This window comes from Schistocerca americana, chromosome 7 (assembly GCF_021461395.2).
Source record: "Schistocerca americana isolate TAMUIC-IGC-003095 chromosome 7, iqSchAmer2.1, whole genome shotgun sequence".
NCBI classification, from domain to species: domain Eukaryota; kingdom Metazoa; phylum Arthropoda; class Insecta; order Orthoptera; family Acrididae; genus Schistocerca; species Schistocerca americana.
This window is the reverse complement of record NC_060125.1, coordinates 494,907,539-494,919,859: the sequence shown is the minus strand read 5'-3', so window position 1 is coordinate 494,919,859 and position 12,321 is coordinate 494,907,539.

The following is a 12,321-nucleotide window of genomic DNA, read 5'->3' as shown; positions in this document are numbered from 1 at the left end:
CACCCCGCACTCCGGAGAGGCGGATGCACCCCTCGCCCTTCGCCGCCTACTAGCCCGAGCTTCCACCTGAAGGCCAAGGACCCACTCCTACTCAGGTGGTGGGCCGGTCCCCCAGTCGTTCGGCGGTCTGGACCCATCTAACCTGGCCCAGGCGATGTCACCACCTCCTGGGTTTGGCAGAACGCGCCCTGGTTACCCAGGGGCGCGGCGAAGCACCCTTGCCGATTCGCGCCGTGATCCCACGCCGACAAACGAAGTCGCCGGCATGCAGAGCACCTGCTGGTCTGTGCCCTGCGAACAGAAAGGGACTGGTGTTCGGTCCCTAGACACAGCTCCCCCTGTGCCACGCACCCTTCGCTTTCGCATCGGGTTGCGTCGCAGCTCTCCCTTTTGTCGCAAGGCAGAATGCCAAGCTTATCATCTGGCACCACGGGAAGGCGGAAAGAGCCACTTGGGAAGGAGAGGCTATAAGAGACGCGTCACTTCCCCTGTGAGGACTGCCGCGGCACACCCGACTGGAAGCGATACGCCCCAGTGCGAGCTTCCGTGCCTTACGGCGCGCCGGCAACGGGCGGGCCCGCGCCAAAACGCGCCGTCGAGCGACAGACCTCACGCCAGAATTTCTCTAATTTTACCTCCATGGTCTTTTCGCGAGATATATCTGAGAGGAAGCAATATATTGGTTGACTCTATTAGGAACATACGCTCGCGGAACTTTAACAATTTACCACACCACGATCCAGATCGCCTTTCTCGCAGCGTCTGCCACTGGAGGTGGGCGAGCATCTCTGTGAAGCTTTTGAGCTTACTAAATGGAACTGTAATGAAACGTGCTCCTCTTCTTTGGATCCTCTCCATTTTTTCTATGAATTCTATTTGTTACGGATCCCAAACTGACGAACAACATTGGAGTATTAGCTGAACGAGTGTTTCAGAAGCTGCTTTCTTTGTTAATGGTATACATTTCTTGAAGATTCGTCCAACCAATCTGGCATCTGACTTACCCCCGTTTAATTTTATGTTGTCGTTCCACATCAAATCACCCCGTACATGTAGCACCAGATATTTGTGTATAAGTAACTGCTTTCATAGCCCGCCCGGTTGGCCGTGCGGCCTAACGCATGGCTTTCCGGGCGGGAAGGAGCGCCTGGTCCCCGGCACGAATCCGCCCGGCGGATTTGTGTCGAGGTCCGGTGAACCGGCCAGTCTGTGGACGGTTTTTAAGCGGTTTTCCACCTGCCTCGGCGAATGCGGACTGGTTCCCCTTATTCCGCGTCTGTTACACTATGTCGGCGATTGCTGCGCAAACAAGTTCTCCACGTACGCGTACACCACCATTACCACGAACCATAGGGGTAACACTTGTCTGGTGTGAGACGCTCCCTGTGGGAAGGGGAAGGGGGGGGGGGGGTCCACCGGGGATAAAACCGCACAATAACCTTGGGATCCATGTGGGGCGGCGGAAGGGTGAAGTGGACTGAGGTAATCGCCGTGGGGTCGTGGACCACTGCGGCTTCGGCGGGCACGGAACCTCTCCGTCATTTCTAGGTCCCCGGCTCACATACAATACAACATACAATACAACTGCTTTCACTGATTGTTCTACTATCGTGTAATCACACAGTAAATGATATTTCTAACTATTCGTAAAGAATAGATTTCCTGAGAATTCATCTCATGAATCTGTCGGGCGTCTGCCTTCCCGGCGATGAATTTTAAGCTGTTCCACATACAATACTACGAGATACTTCCATGGAAGTAACTGCTGCCATTCATTGTTCTGCAATTGTGTAATCATACAATGAAGGGTACTTCTGTCAATGTATTCTTGATACGTTATTTTTCCGTGAATTGTGGATAGTTAAATGTCGCAGAAAATGGCAGATCCATCCAAGACGCATGTGCGTAGCAAACGCTGAGCCGTTAATTGAAGAACAGCTGAGTGTCATAGAAACCTTCCATGCTGAGTCTGTGGGCGAAATTTGTGCTAACACTACGAGACAAGATCTTATAGCTCGACTATCACCAGATCTCACTAAGGAACAACAGAAGAAACTACTTGCCATTCTTCAAGAGTTCTCTGAATGCTTCAATCCACAGGTGAAGAGCAAATTAGACAAATCGACGGTGAAGCACCGGATAAGCACTGGAGACCATCAACTAATGCGGCCGTGGTGGCCGAGCGTTTCTAGGCGCCACAGTCTGGAACCGCGCGACCGCTACGGTCGCAGGTTCGAACCCTGACTCGGGCATGGATGTCTATGATGTCCTTAGGTTAGTTAGGTTTAAGTAGTTCTAAGTTCTAGGGGACTGATGACCTCAGAAGTTAAGTCCCATAGTGCTCAGAGCCATTTGAACCATTTTGAAGCATCAACCAAAAAGCCAGAGGGCATAATGGATGTCAGCAAGGAAACGTCGAATAATTCGCGATGGGGTAGAGAAAATGATGAAGAATGACATCATTCAGCCATCGCAGAGCCCATGGTCGTCACCAGTGGTTCTCGTCAGGAAGTGGGATGGCAGTCGGCGCTTTTCTGGTGATTACAGGACGCTTAGTAAGATAACTAAAAAGGACATTTACCCTCTTCCACGAATTGGCGATACACTAGATTGTCTAAAGGTGGATAAGCTTTACTCAACAATGGACATCTAATGTTAAAATCTTCTGGTTTATTAGGCCGCGTCAGTTTCTTCTAAAATGTTTGACGTTTTGACCCCTCTCCTGGGATCTTCCGCAGGATCTTTTGGTGTCCGCTACTGCTAGAACACTGTCAGAGACGAGTGTCGCGTCCACTTATAAAGGGGGAATTTTCTGACGTTCGTGCTGGAGGAGTGATAGTATTGGTTAAAATTCATATGGCTACCATTGGTGGGCCATAGTCATAGGCTAATACAGAAGAAGGGGTGTTGGTAGCTCATCTCCTGTGGATACCATTGGCGGCCATCGTCATTGGATAGAAAGGCAGTATTCCACACTTATGCTGGAGAAGGGTTATTGGTTCAAATGCATGCTACCGCTATTGGTTGGTCGTCATCAGTGGCTAGATTCGAAACGGACAGAATGTTTACACAAAATATTATTGTCCGCCGAGGTGACTTGCAGCGCGTTGTTTATGCCGCTACCATACCGCGGCCGCGTATTTACTTCCTTGATGGCGGGGAGCCACGATGCCTGAAGCCTACAGCCGTTCTCTCTACAGAAATTAGATGCATTCTTTGCCGAAGATAGACGCCTGCATTGTGGAGGTAAGCATGTGCATCCGCTTCCCGTAGGAATAAGTCTTTTATTTTCTTTTGACTAAAGAATGATGTCTGAATACCATTTTTCTTTAAAATTCTGCTTATGCGGTCAGTGACCTCAGAAACGAACGGTAACCTGATGGAGTGAGAAGGTAGTACCTTGTCATTCTTATTAGCGGAATAAATATTACGCCTAAAATCCCTGTCGATTGAATAACTATCATACCCATTTGCCTTCAATGTCCTCTTTAAAAAATTCATCTCAGATTCTAAGTTGTCGTCATCACTGATAGGGAAAGCACGTGAAGACAGAGTGTTGAGTACTGCTTGTTTCTGGGCTGCGTGGTGGTGCGAAGTGGCATCTAAATACCTGTTTGTGTTAGTCGGCTTACTGTATACTCTGTGACCTAGAGTGTTATCAGATCTTCTGTATACCAACACGTCTAGGAACGGGAGACCGACCTCACAAATGGTTCAAATGGCTCTGAGCACTATGGGACTTAACATCTATTGTCATCAGTCCCCTAGAATTTAGAACTACTTAAACCTAACTTACCTAAGGACATCACACAACACCCAGTCCTCACGAGGCAGAGAAAATCTCTGACCCCGCCGGGAATCGCACCCGGGAACCCGGGCGTGGGAAACGAGAACGCTACCGCACGACCACGAGCTGGGGACGAGACCGACTTCACAATCAACCTCCATGGTGAATTAGATTTTGGGGTGAATTCCATTTAAGAAATTGTGGAACGCATGAAGTTGTTTTTCGCCGTGTGGCCATATAACAAATGTATCGTCCACATAGCGAAGCCAGCTAGAAGGCTTCAAAGGAGCACTACTTAACAAAAAAATTGTTCAAATGGCTCTGAGCACTATGGGACTTAACATCTGTGGTCATCAGTCCCCTAGAACTTAGAACTACTTAAACCTAACTAACCTAAGGACATCACACACATCCATGCCCGAGGCAGGATTCGAACCTGCGACCGTAGCAGTCCCGCGGTTCCGGACTGAGCGCCTGAATCGCTAGACCACCGCGGCCGGCACTACTTAACACTTGTTGCTCAAAATGTTCCATAAAAACGTCAGCTGCAACTGGCGAAATGGGTGAGCCCATGGCCAGGCAGTCAGCCTGTTAATAGAATTCACCATAGATAGCTTGAACGAAGACATAATTCAATTAAGTCACAAACATCTGGAGCAACACTATCTCATAAGGTCTCCATTGTACCTGGTTCTGGGACGTTAGTAAATAACGATGTCACATCGAACTATCAAGAATGTCACCTGCAGATATCCTCAGTGTGCGTATAATTTTTTTAAAAAAATATTTCGAATCTTTTGCAAAAGTATTTGTTTAACCAACGAGATGTCTCAGTTTGCCAGATAAGTGACGAGCTAAAAAATAAGTCGGCTGACTATAGGTCTCAAAAGAACCGATTCTTTATATATTTTCGGTAGTCCGTAAATTCTGGGCGAGACAGGTATTCGAGGTGTTAGATTCTTTGTAATAGAGCTGTCGAGTATGAAGTCTGATATCAGGTTTTTCACTTTCCGAACGATTCTGTTCGTCAGATCGCTTTTTAACTTGTGATACATAGGATCAGCTAGTAGTTGTTCCATCTTCCTGTGACAATCCACAGCGTCCAAAACAACTGTAGCATTGTCCTTATCCGATTTTGTTACAACAATGCTTTCGATTCTCATGAGTTCAATAAGATATTTCCTTTTTGGCTCCGATATGTTGCTTTTTGGAGGTATCGATTTCAGAAGAACTCTCAACACATCTTGTCTTACTTCTTCAGCCTGCACATTCAGAATATGCAACAAGGACGCTTGGGCGTCATTTACGATTTCTTCAACAGGTATTCTCCTCAGTGTAGTAGTTACAACAGGTCAGGTTGGGTCAGGTCAGGTTTAAGTTAAGGTTGGGTCAGATTTAGGTTTCAGTTTAAGTTAGGTCATGTTAGGTCAGGTTAGGTTAGGCTAGGTCAGGTCAGTCGAGTGAGGTCAGGTGAGGTCTGGTCGGGTAGGGTTGGGTCAGGTTGGGGTTGGGGTTGGGGTTGTATTGGGTTGGGTTGGGTTGGGGTGTGGTCGGTTGTGTTAGTTTCGGTTAGGTTAGGTTAGGCTAGGATAGGATAGGCTAGGTGATGTTAGGCTAGGTTAGGTTAGGCTAGGTTATAGTAGTTTATGTTAGGCTAGGTTAGTTTAGGTTAGGCTAGGTTAGGTTAGGTTAGTTTAGGTTAGATTACATGACGTTAGGTTAGGTTGCATTAGGTTAGGTTACATTACGTTAGGTTGGATTAGGTTAGGGTAGGTCAGGTTACATTAGGTTAGGTTCAGTTAGGTTAGGTTAGGTTGGGTTACATGAGGTTAGGTCTGATTAGTTTAGGTTAGGTCAGGTTATTTTAGGTTAGGTCAGGGTACATCAAGTCAGGTCAGCTCAGGTGAGGTTACGTTAAGTCAGGTCAGGTTAGGTCAGGTCAGGTCAGGTTAGCTTAAGTTAGTTTAGGATAGGATAGGTTGGGTTAGGTTAGATTAGGTTGGGTTCAGTTAGGTGAGGGTGGGTTGGGTTGTTTTAGGATGGGTTGGGTTGGATTGGGTTTGGTTGAGTTGGGTTAGTTTGGGTTGGATTGGATGAGGTTACGTTGGGTTACTTTAGGCTGGGTTAGGTTAGGTTAGGTTAGGTTAGGCTAGGCTAGGCTAGGCTAGGCTAGGCTAGGCTAGGCTAGGCTAGGTAAGGTTAGGTTAAATTAGGTTAGGTTAGGTTACATTTGGTTAGGTTAGGTTACATTTGGTTAGGTTGCATTAGGTTAGGTTCAGTTACATGAGGTAAGGTTAGGTCAGGTTTGGTTAGGTTAGGGTATGTTAGGTTAGGTTAGGTTATGTGAGGTTAGTTTAGGTCTGGTCAGGTCAGGTAGGGTCAGGTCTGGTTAGGTCAGGTTAGGTTAGGTTAGGATAGCTTGGGTTGTGTTGGGGTGGGTTGGGTTGGGTTTGATTGGATTGCCTTACGTTAGGCTAGGCTAGGCTAGGCTACGCTAGGTCAGGTTAGGTTAGGTTACATTAGGTTAGGTTAGGTTAGGTTACATAAGGTTAGGTTCAGTTACGTGAGGTTAGGTTAGGTCAGGTATGGTTAGGTTAGGTTACGTTAGGGTAGGTTAGATTACATGAGGTTGGGTTATGTTGGGTTGGGTTGGGTTGGGTTGTGTTCAGTTGAATTGGGTTGTGTTTGGTAGGGTTGTGTTGGGCTCACTAGGTTCAGGTTGGGTTTGGTAGGGTTGGATTGGGTTTGGCAGGGTTGGGTTGAGTTGGGTTGGGTAGGAATTGGATGGTTAGGGTTGGATTTCGTTGGATTGGGTTGGGTTGGGTTAGGTAGGCTTAGGTTTCGTTGATTTGGGTTCGTTTTGGTTGATTTAGGTTAGGTTAGGTCTGGTTGGGTTAGGTTAGCGTAGGTTAAGATAGGCTAGGTTAGGCTAGGCTCGGTTAGTTTAGGTTAGGTTAGGTAGGTTAGGCTAGGTTAGGCTAAGCTATGTTACGTTAGGCTAGGTTAGGCTAGGTTACATTAGGTTAGGGTAGGTTAGGTTGGGTTATGCTAGGCTATTGTAGGTTAATCTAAGTTAGGCTAGGCTAGGCTAGGCTAGGCTAGGTTACGCTAGGTTAGGATGTTTGAGGTTAGGTTAGGTTAGGTAATTATAATGAATCTAACACCTCGAATACCTGTCTCGCCCAGAATTTAGGGACTACCGAAAATATATAAGGAATTGGTTCTTTTGAGACCTATAGTCAGTGGGATTAAACCTCCGACTTATATTTTAGCTCGCCATTTATCTGGCAATCTGAAACATCTCGTTGGTAAAACAAATACTTTTGTAAAAGATTCGAAAAATTTTTTTAGAAATTATACGCACACTGTGGATATCTGCAGGTGACATTCTGGTTAGCTTCGATGTGACATCGTTATTTACTAACGTCCCAGTACCAGGTACAATGGAGACCATATGAGATAGTGTTGCTCCAGATGTATGTGACTTAATTGAATTATGTCTTCGTTCGAGCTATCTATGGTGAATTCTACGAACAGGCTGACTGCCTGGCCATGGGCTCACCCATTTTGCCAGTTGCAGCTGACGTTTTTATGGAACATTTTGAGCAACAAGTGTTAAGTAGTGCTCCTTTGAAGCCTTCTAGCTGGCTTCGCTATGTGGACGATACATTTGTTATATGGCCACACAGCGAAAAACAACTTCATGCGTTCCACAATTTTTTAAATGGAATTCACCCCAAAATCAAATTCACCATGGAGGTTGATTTTGAGGTCGGTCTCCCGTTCCTAGATGTGTTGGTATACAGAAGATCTGATAACACTCTTGGTCACAGAGAGTACAGAAAGCCGACTAACACAAACAGGTATTTAGATGCCACTTCGCACCACCACCTAGCCAGAAACAAGCAGTACTCAACACTCTGTCTTCACGTGCTTTCCCTATCAGTGATGACGACAACTTAGAATCTGAGCGAATTTTTTAAAGAGGACATTGAAGGCAAATGGGTATGATAGTTATTCAATCGACAGGGATTTTAGGCGTAATATTTATTCCGCTAATAAGAATGACAAGGTACTACCTTCTCACTCCGTCAGGTTACCGTTCGTTTCTGAGGTCACTGACCGCATAAGCAGAATTTTAAAGAAAAATGGTATTCAGACATCATTCTTTAGTCAAAAGAAAATAAAAGACTTTTTCCTACGGGAAGCGGATGCACATGCTTACCTCCACAATGCAGGCGTCTATCTTCGGCAAAGAATGCATCTAATTTCTGTAGAGAGAACGGCTGTAGGCTTCAGGCATCGTGGCTCCCCGCCATCAAGGAAGTAAATACGCGGCCGCGGTATGGTAGCGGCATAAACAACGCGCTGCAAGTCACCTCGGCGGACAATAATATTTTGTGTAAACATTCTGTCCGTTTCGAATCTAGCCACTGATGACGACCAACCAATAGCGGTAGCATGCATTTGAACCAATAACCCTTCTCCAGCATAAGTGTGGAATACTGCCTTTCTATCCAATGACGATGGCCGCCAATGGTATCCACAGGAGATGAGCTACCAACGCCCCTTCTTCTGTATTAGCCTATGACTATGGCCCACCAATGGTAGCCATATGAATTTTAACCAATACTATCACTTCTCCGGCTTGAACGCCAGAAACTTCCCCCTTTAGATGTGGACGCGACACTCGTCTCTGACAGTGTTCTAGCAGTAGTGGACACGAAAAGATCCTGAGGAACATCCCAGCAGAGGCGTCGGAACGTCGAACATTTTAGAAGAAACATGACGCGGCCTAATAACCCAGAAGATTTTAACTTCTGTGACAACGGCCGCGGAAGCCTGGAGACTTACACAATGGACGTCCCCTTTTTAACGATTATACAAGACTGTGCTTATACTGACACACAATATTTTTAGCGCAACGCAATCTGACTTTCAATAATCCATACAAAAGAATGGCCCTAACTAACATTAACCTATACCTTTCACAAATCACTTACCTCACAAAAATCTTCGTTACTCGAACTACTGCAATACAGCAAGCGCCACTACTGCCAGCTAAATAATAGATTCAAACTACGGAAGGCACTAACTACTGATAGGCGTAGTTAGCAAATGAAAGATTTTAATAGAGAACAAACAATGTATTTTCTTAATAGTCATAATTGACATCCAGTCTTACAAATTTCAAAACTCCCCCATTTCCCTCCCCACATCCACCACTGCTGGCGGCTCACCACCAACTACGCAACGCTACGCGCTGTTAAAATCCAGCTGCCCAACACTACAATGGCAGATATTCCAACAACAATGCAAACTAGCCACAGACTGCACACAGCACAGCCAGTGATTTTCATACAGATCGCTACGTAACGTTGCCAATAAGAAAACATAAACAGCCTACTTACATAGCCCCCAAGCTCCCCAGAAAAAATTTTACAAATTGTTGTGGGCAGTGGCTAATACAAAATTGACAAAATTTTTCATAATTACTATAACAAAGAAATCAAATGCACACACTAAAGCTAAAATTTTCTCACAGTCCATGAAGACAGTCCCGATCATTCATCACAGTAAAACTGCCGTTTCTTTTCTCAAAGTCTGAGCAGTGGAAAACAATCCACAAGGAAGTAGTGGATTTCCAAGCAGTCTTGAAGAAGTAATGTTGTCCTTCCAACAGAAGGCAATGCTGACTCTTGACATGCAAGCAGGTAATGGGTCACAACAAAGCAAACCCACAGCAGAGACATTCGAAGTTTTGAAGAATATTGGTAGGTAGGTCATCACAGAGTAGACCCACTGTAGTCTTGGTAGAGATTACGGTATTGGTGGGCCACCAGAGGTGCAGACGCACTGTAGTCCTGGTGGAGATTGCGGTATTGGTGGGCCACCAGAGGTGCAGACCCACTGCAGTCCTTGTAGAAATAATGGTACTGGTGGGTCATCAAAGATGCAGACCCACTGTAGTCCTTGTTGAGATGGCCAGCAGCCATCTGTTGTGACTGTGCAGGTGCACAATCACCAATGAAGAGTCTTGCAGATAATATAGCAAGTCCATAACCACCAGTTGTGCACTCACAAAGTTTTTGGAATTGTCCTTAGAACCAGCAATGCTGTTATCCCGTCTCTTGCTGAATTATTAACACACGTGCAAACACTAACAGTCCCTACTTCTCATATATTGTCCGTATACTATGACCAACAGAAACGTGTGCAGTGAAATGGAACTTACAAGTTAATAATATGATGAACTGGTGTCAATTACAATTTTGTAACGTAAGAATACAATTACAAAGGTACAAAATACATCATTAAAGAACATAGCAATACAGATAACATTTGTAGTACAGGCTTTACAAAAGAATCGAAATAACATATACATCAGTGTTACAGGAATTATGACATGAGTACGTACATAAAAGATATGAATAACTTTCGAAACATCAACTTCACACATGAGCATTAAAACAAAACAGAATAAATAATGTCTAAGCATCTTTACAAGGTAAATAACATAGTATTTGAAAAATTCTACAACATAAATCTTACTAGCTAAACACTTAAAGACAGGAAAAAGACAAATACACAATGGTACATAAACACATAGCAAAATAATACAAAAGGAAAGACAGGGTTCGTTTTCAGTGTGACATTTGGTACTGCAGTCCAACCCAAAACTTCATTCTATAGATCTTACGTCTTATTTAAACATTTGTTTCCACCAAAAAAATCCTATCCAAGCATGCTTTCTGTACTTATATGTTCACATATTTCTTACAAAAATAGTTTTTCTCCACTGTGGACTACTTTTTTGACCAAACCATTTTCTTATGGCTTCTCAATGCATTTCTTCCAATTCATCACAACTCATTCTCTCATACAGCCTACCCCATCTTAAGCTAACTTAAATCTACTGAGCTCAGATGCTAAACTAAGGGACGAGGCAATGCAGCAGCATATAACAAATTAACACAAACAGCAAGGACAAAAATAATACAAATTGGCAAAGTAAGCAACAATATTACAACTGATATAAGGCAATGAGTAGCAAACAAGAAAAATAAATCAGTAGTAAACTGGCTTAGCAGAGGAACACAAAGTGAAATTCAATAACACTATGCCTGGCAAACAGCAGCAGCAAATGAAATAACTTATATCTAAACATGACATAGCTCAAGCAAAAAAAAATATTACACTAAAGACAACAATGCAGATAAGGGAAATGTATATTCACATCTTAATGTCTATATAATTAAAGTGGTGCACCACAAGAACTTATTCTACCAAAAAAAATTACCAAGTAGCTGAAAAGAAAATTCCATATGCAATTCCTATGCAGGAAAATGTCTTTTTATGCTCCTTCGATTTTTTTAATAGATCATAAAATTATTTACTGGATCTGTAGGTATAAAATATTTATATTAGTAGATCTATTAAATTTTATTTTAACCAACGCTGCAGTGTAGCTAGAAACTAGATATTAAACAAAATGAGTAAATAAATACAGAAAGCAAGCCATATGGCATTTCTCTCAACTAGCAAGACAATAGCCGTGAAATGTTTCTCATCGTTTCATTAGACATTTTAGTAAATGTTATAAATTAAGATCTCCACAGTATAATCATGTGTTTTCAAATCTGAGCGTGTCGTATTTGCGATGCTTTCTACAAAGGAATGTCAATAGCGAGGACATGGCCTCTTTTTTTTTTCACCTTTGCCTCTGAAAGGAACACACTAATGGCTTTTTTCCAGGTGACTGTTGCGCATCTGCCCACGACGCATTACATGCAGGTGGTCACTTAACTTTCTTACGGAAATATTTACGACACCAGTTTGCACTACAGTGACAGTCTCATATAAAAATTTCACAGGTCGAGAATTTGCGTTTCAATACTGTAGAAACAAATTCCTGTAAATATAACAGTGTCCAAAAAATATTCGTCGGCATTGTGATACATTCACGCATTTAGACACATTTGATAACTCTTAAAGTACGATTCTTGGTTTCCAACAACCTTTTCCACAAATCAGAGTCCCTAACGACTACTCATTATTCATATACGCATTCGTCGACACCTCTTCAATATTTCATCAAAATAAATACGTAGCATTATCAAATTCCTCATATAGCATCAGCTTATTGATCATAAACATACCGCAACAGCGTAATACACATCGTCAGCGTAACATCATAAAACCTCAGCCAAATCGCAAAATCGTCGTAGCTTCCTTCAATAATTTCAAAACCTAAAAATTCTCTGCTCATGTCAAAAGTGTCATCTACCTCAAACGTACTTTAAAAATCACGATCCCATACCAAATACATCATTCAAAGCTCTCATAGTATCACAATGGTTCCAAAAAAATCACAAAGTACAGACAAAATACAATTTCGTAAGTGTGAAGTTATCCAACTGTGTAATTGGGTAAACATGTGTCACTGATGTAGTAAAAAAATGTTTATCTCTCAGTTAAATGATCAGATAGCTGTGTAATTTGTGTGTTAGAGAAATATGGTACCGATGTGTAAA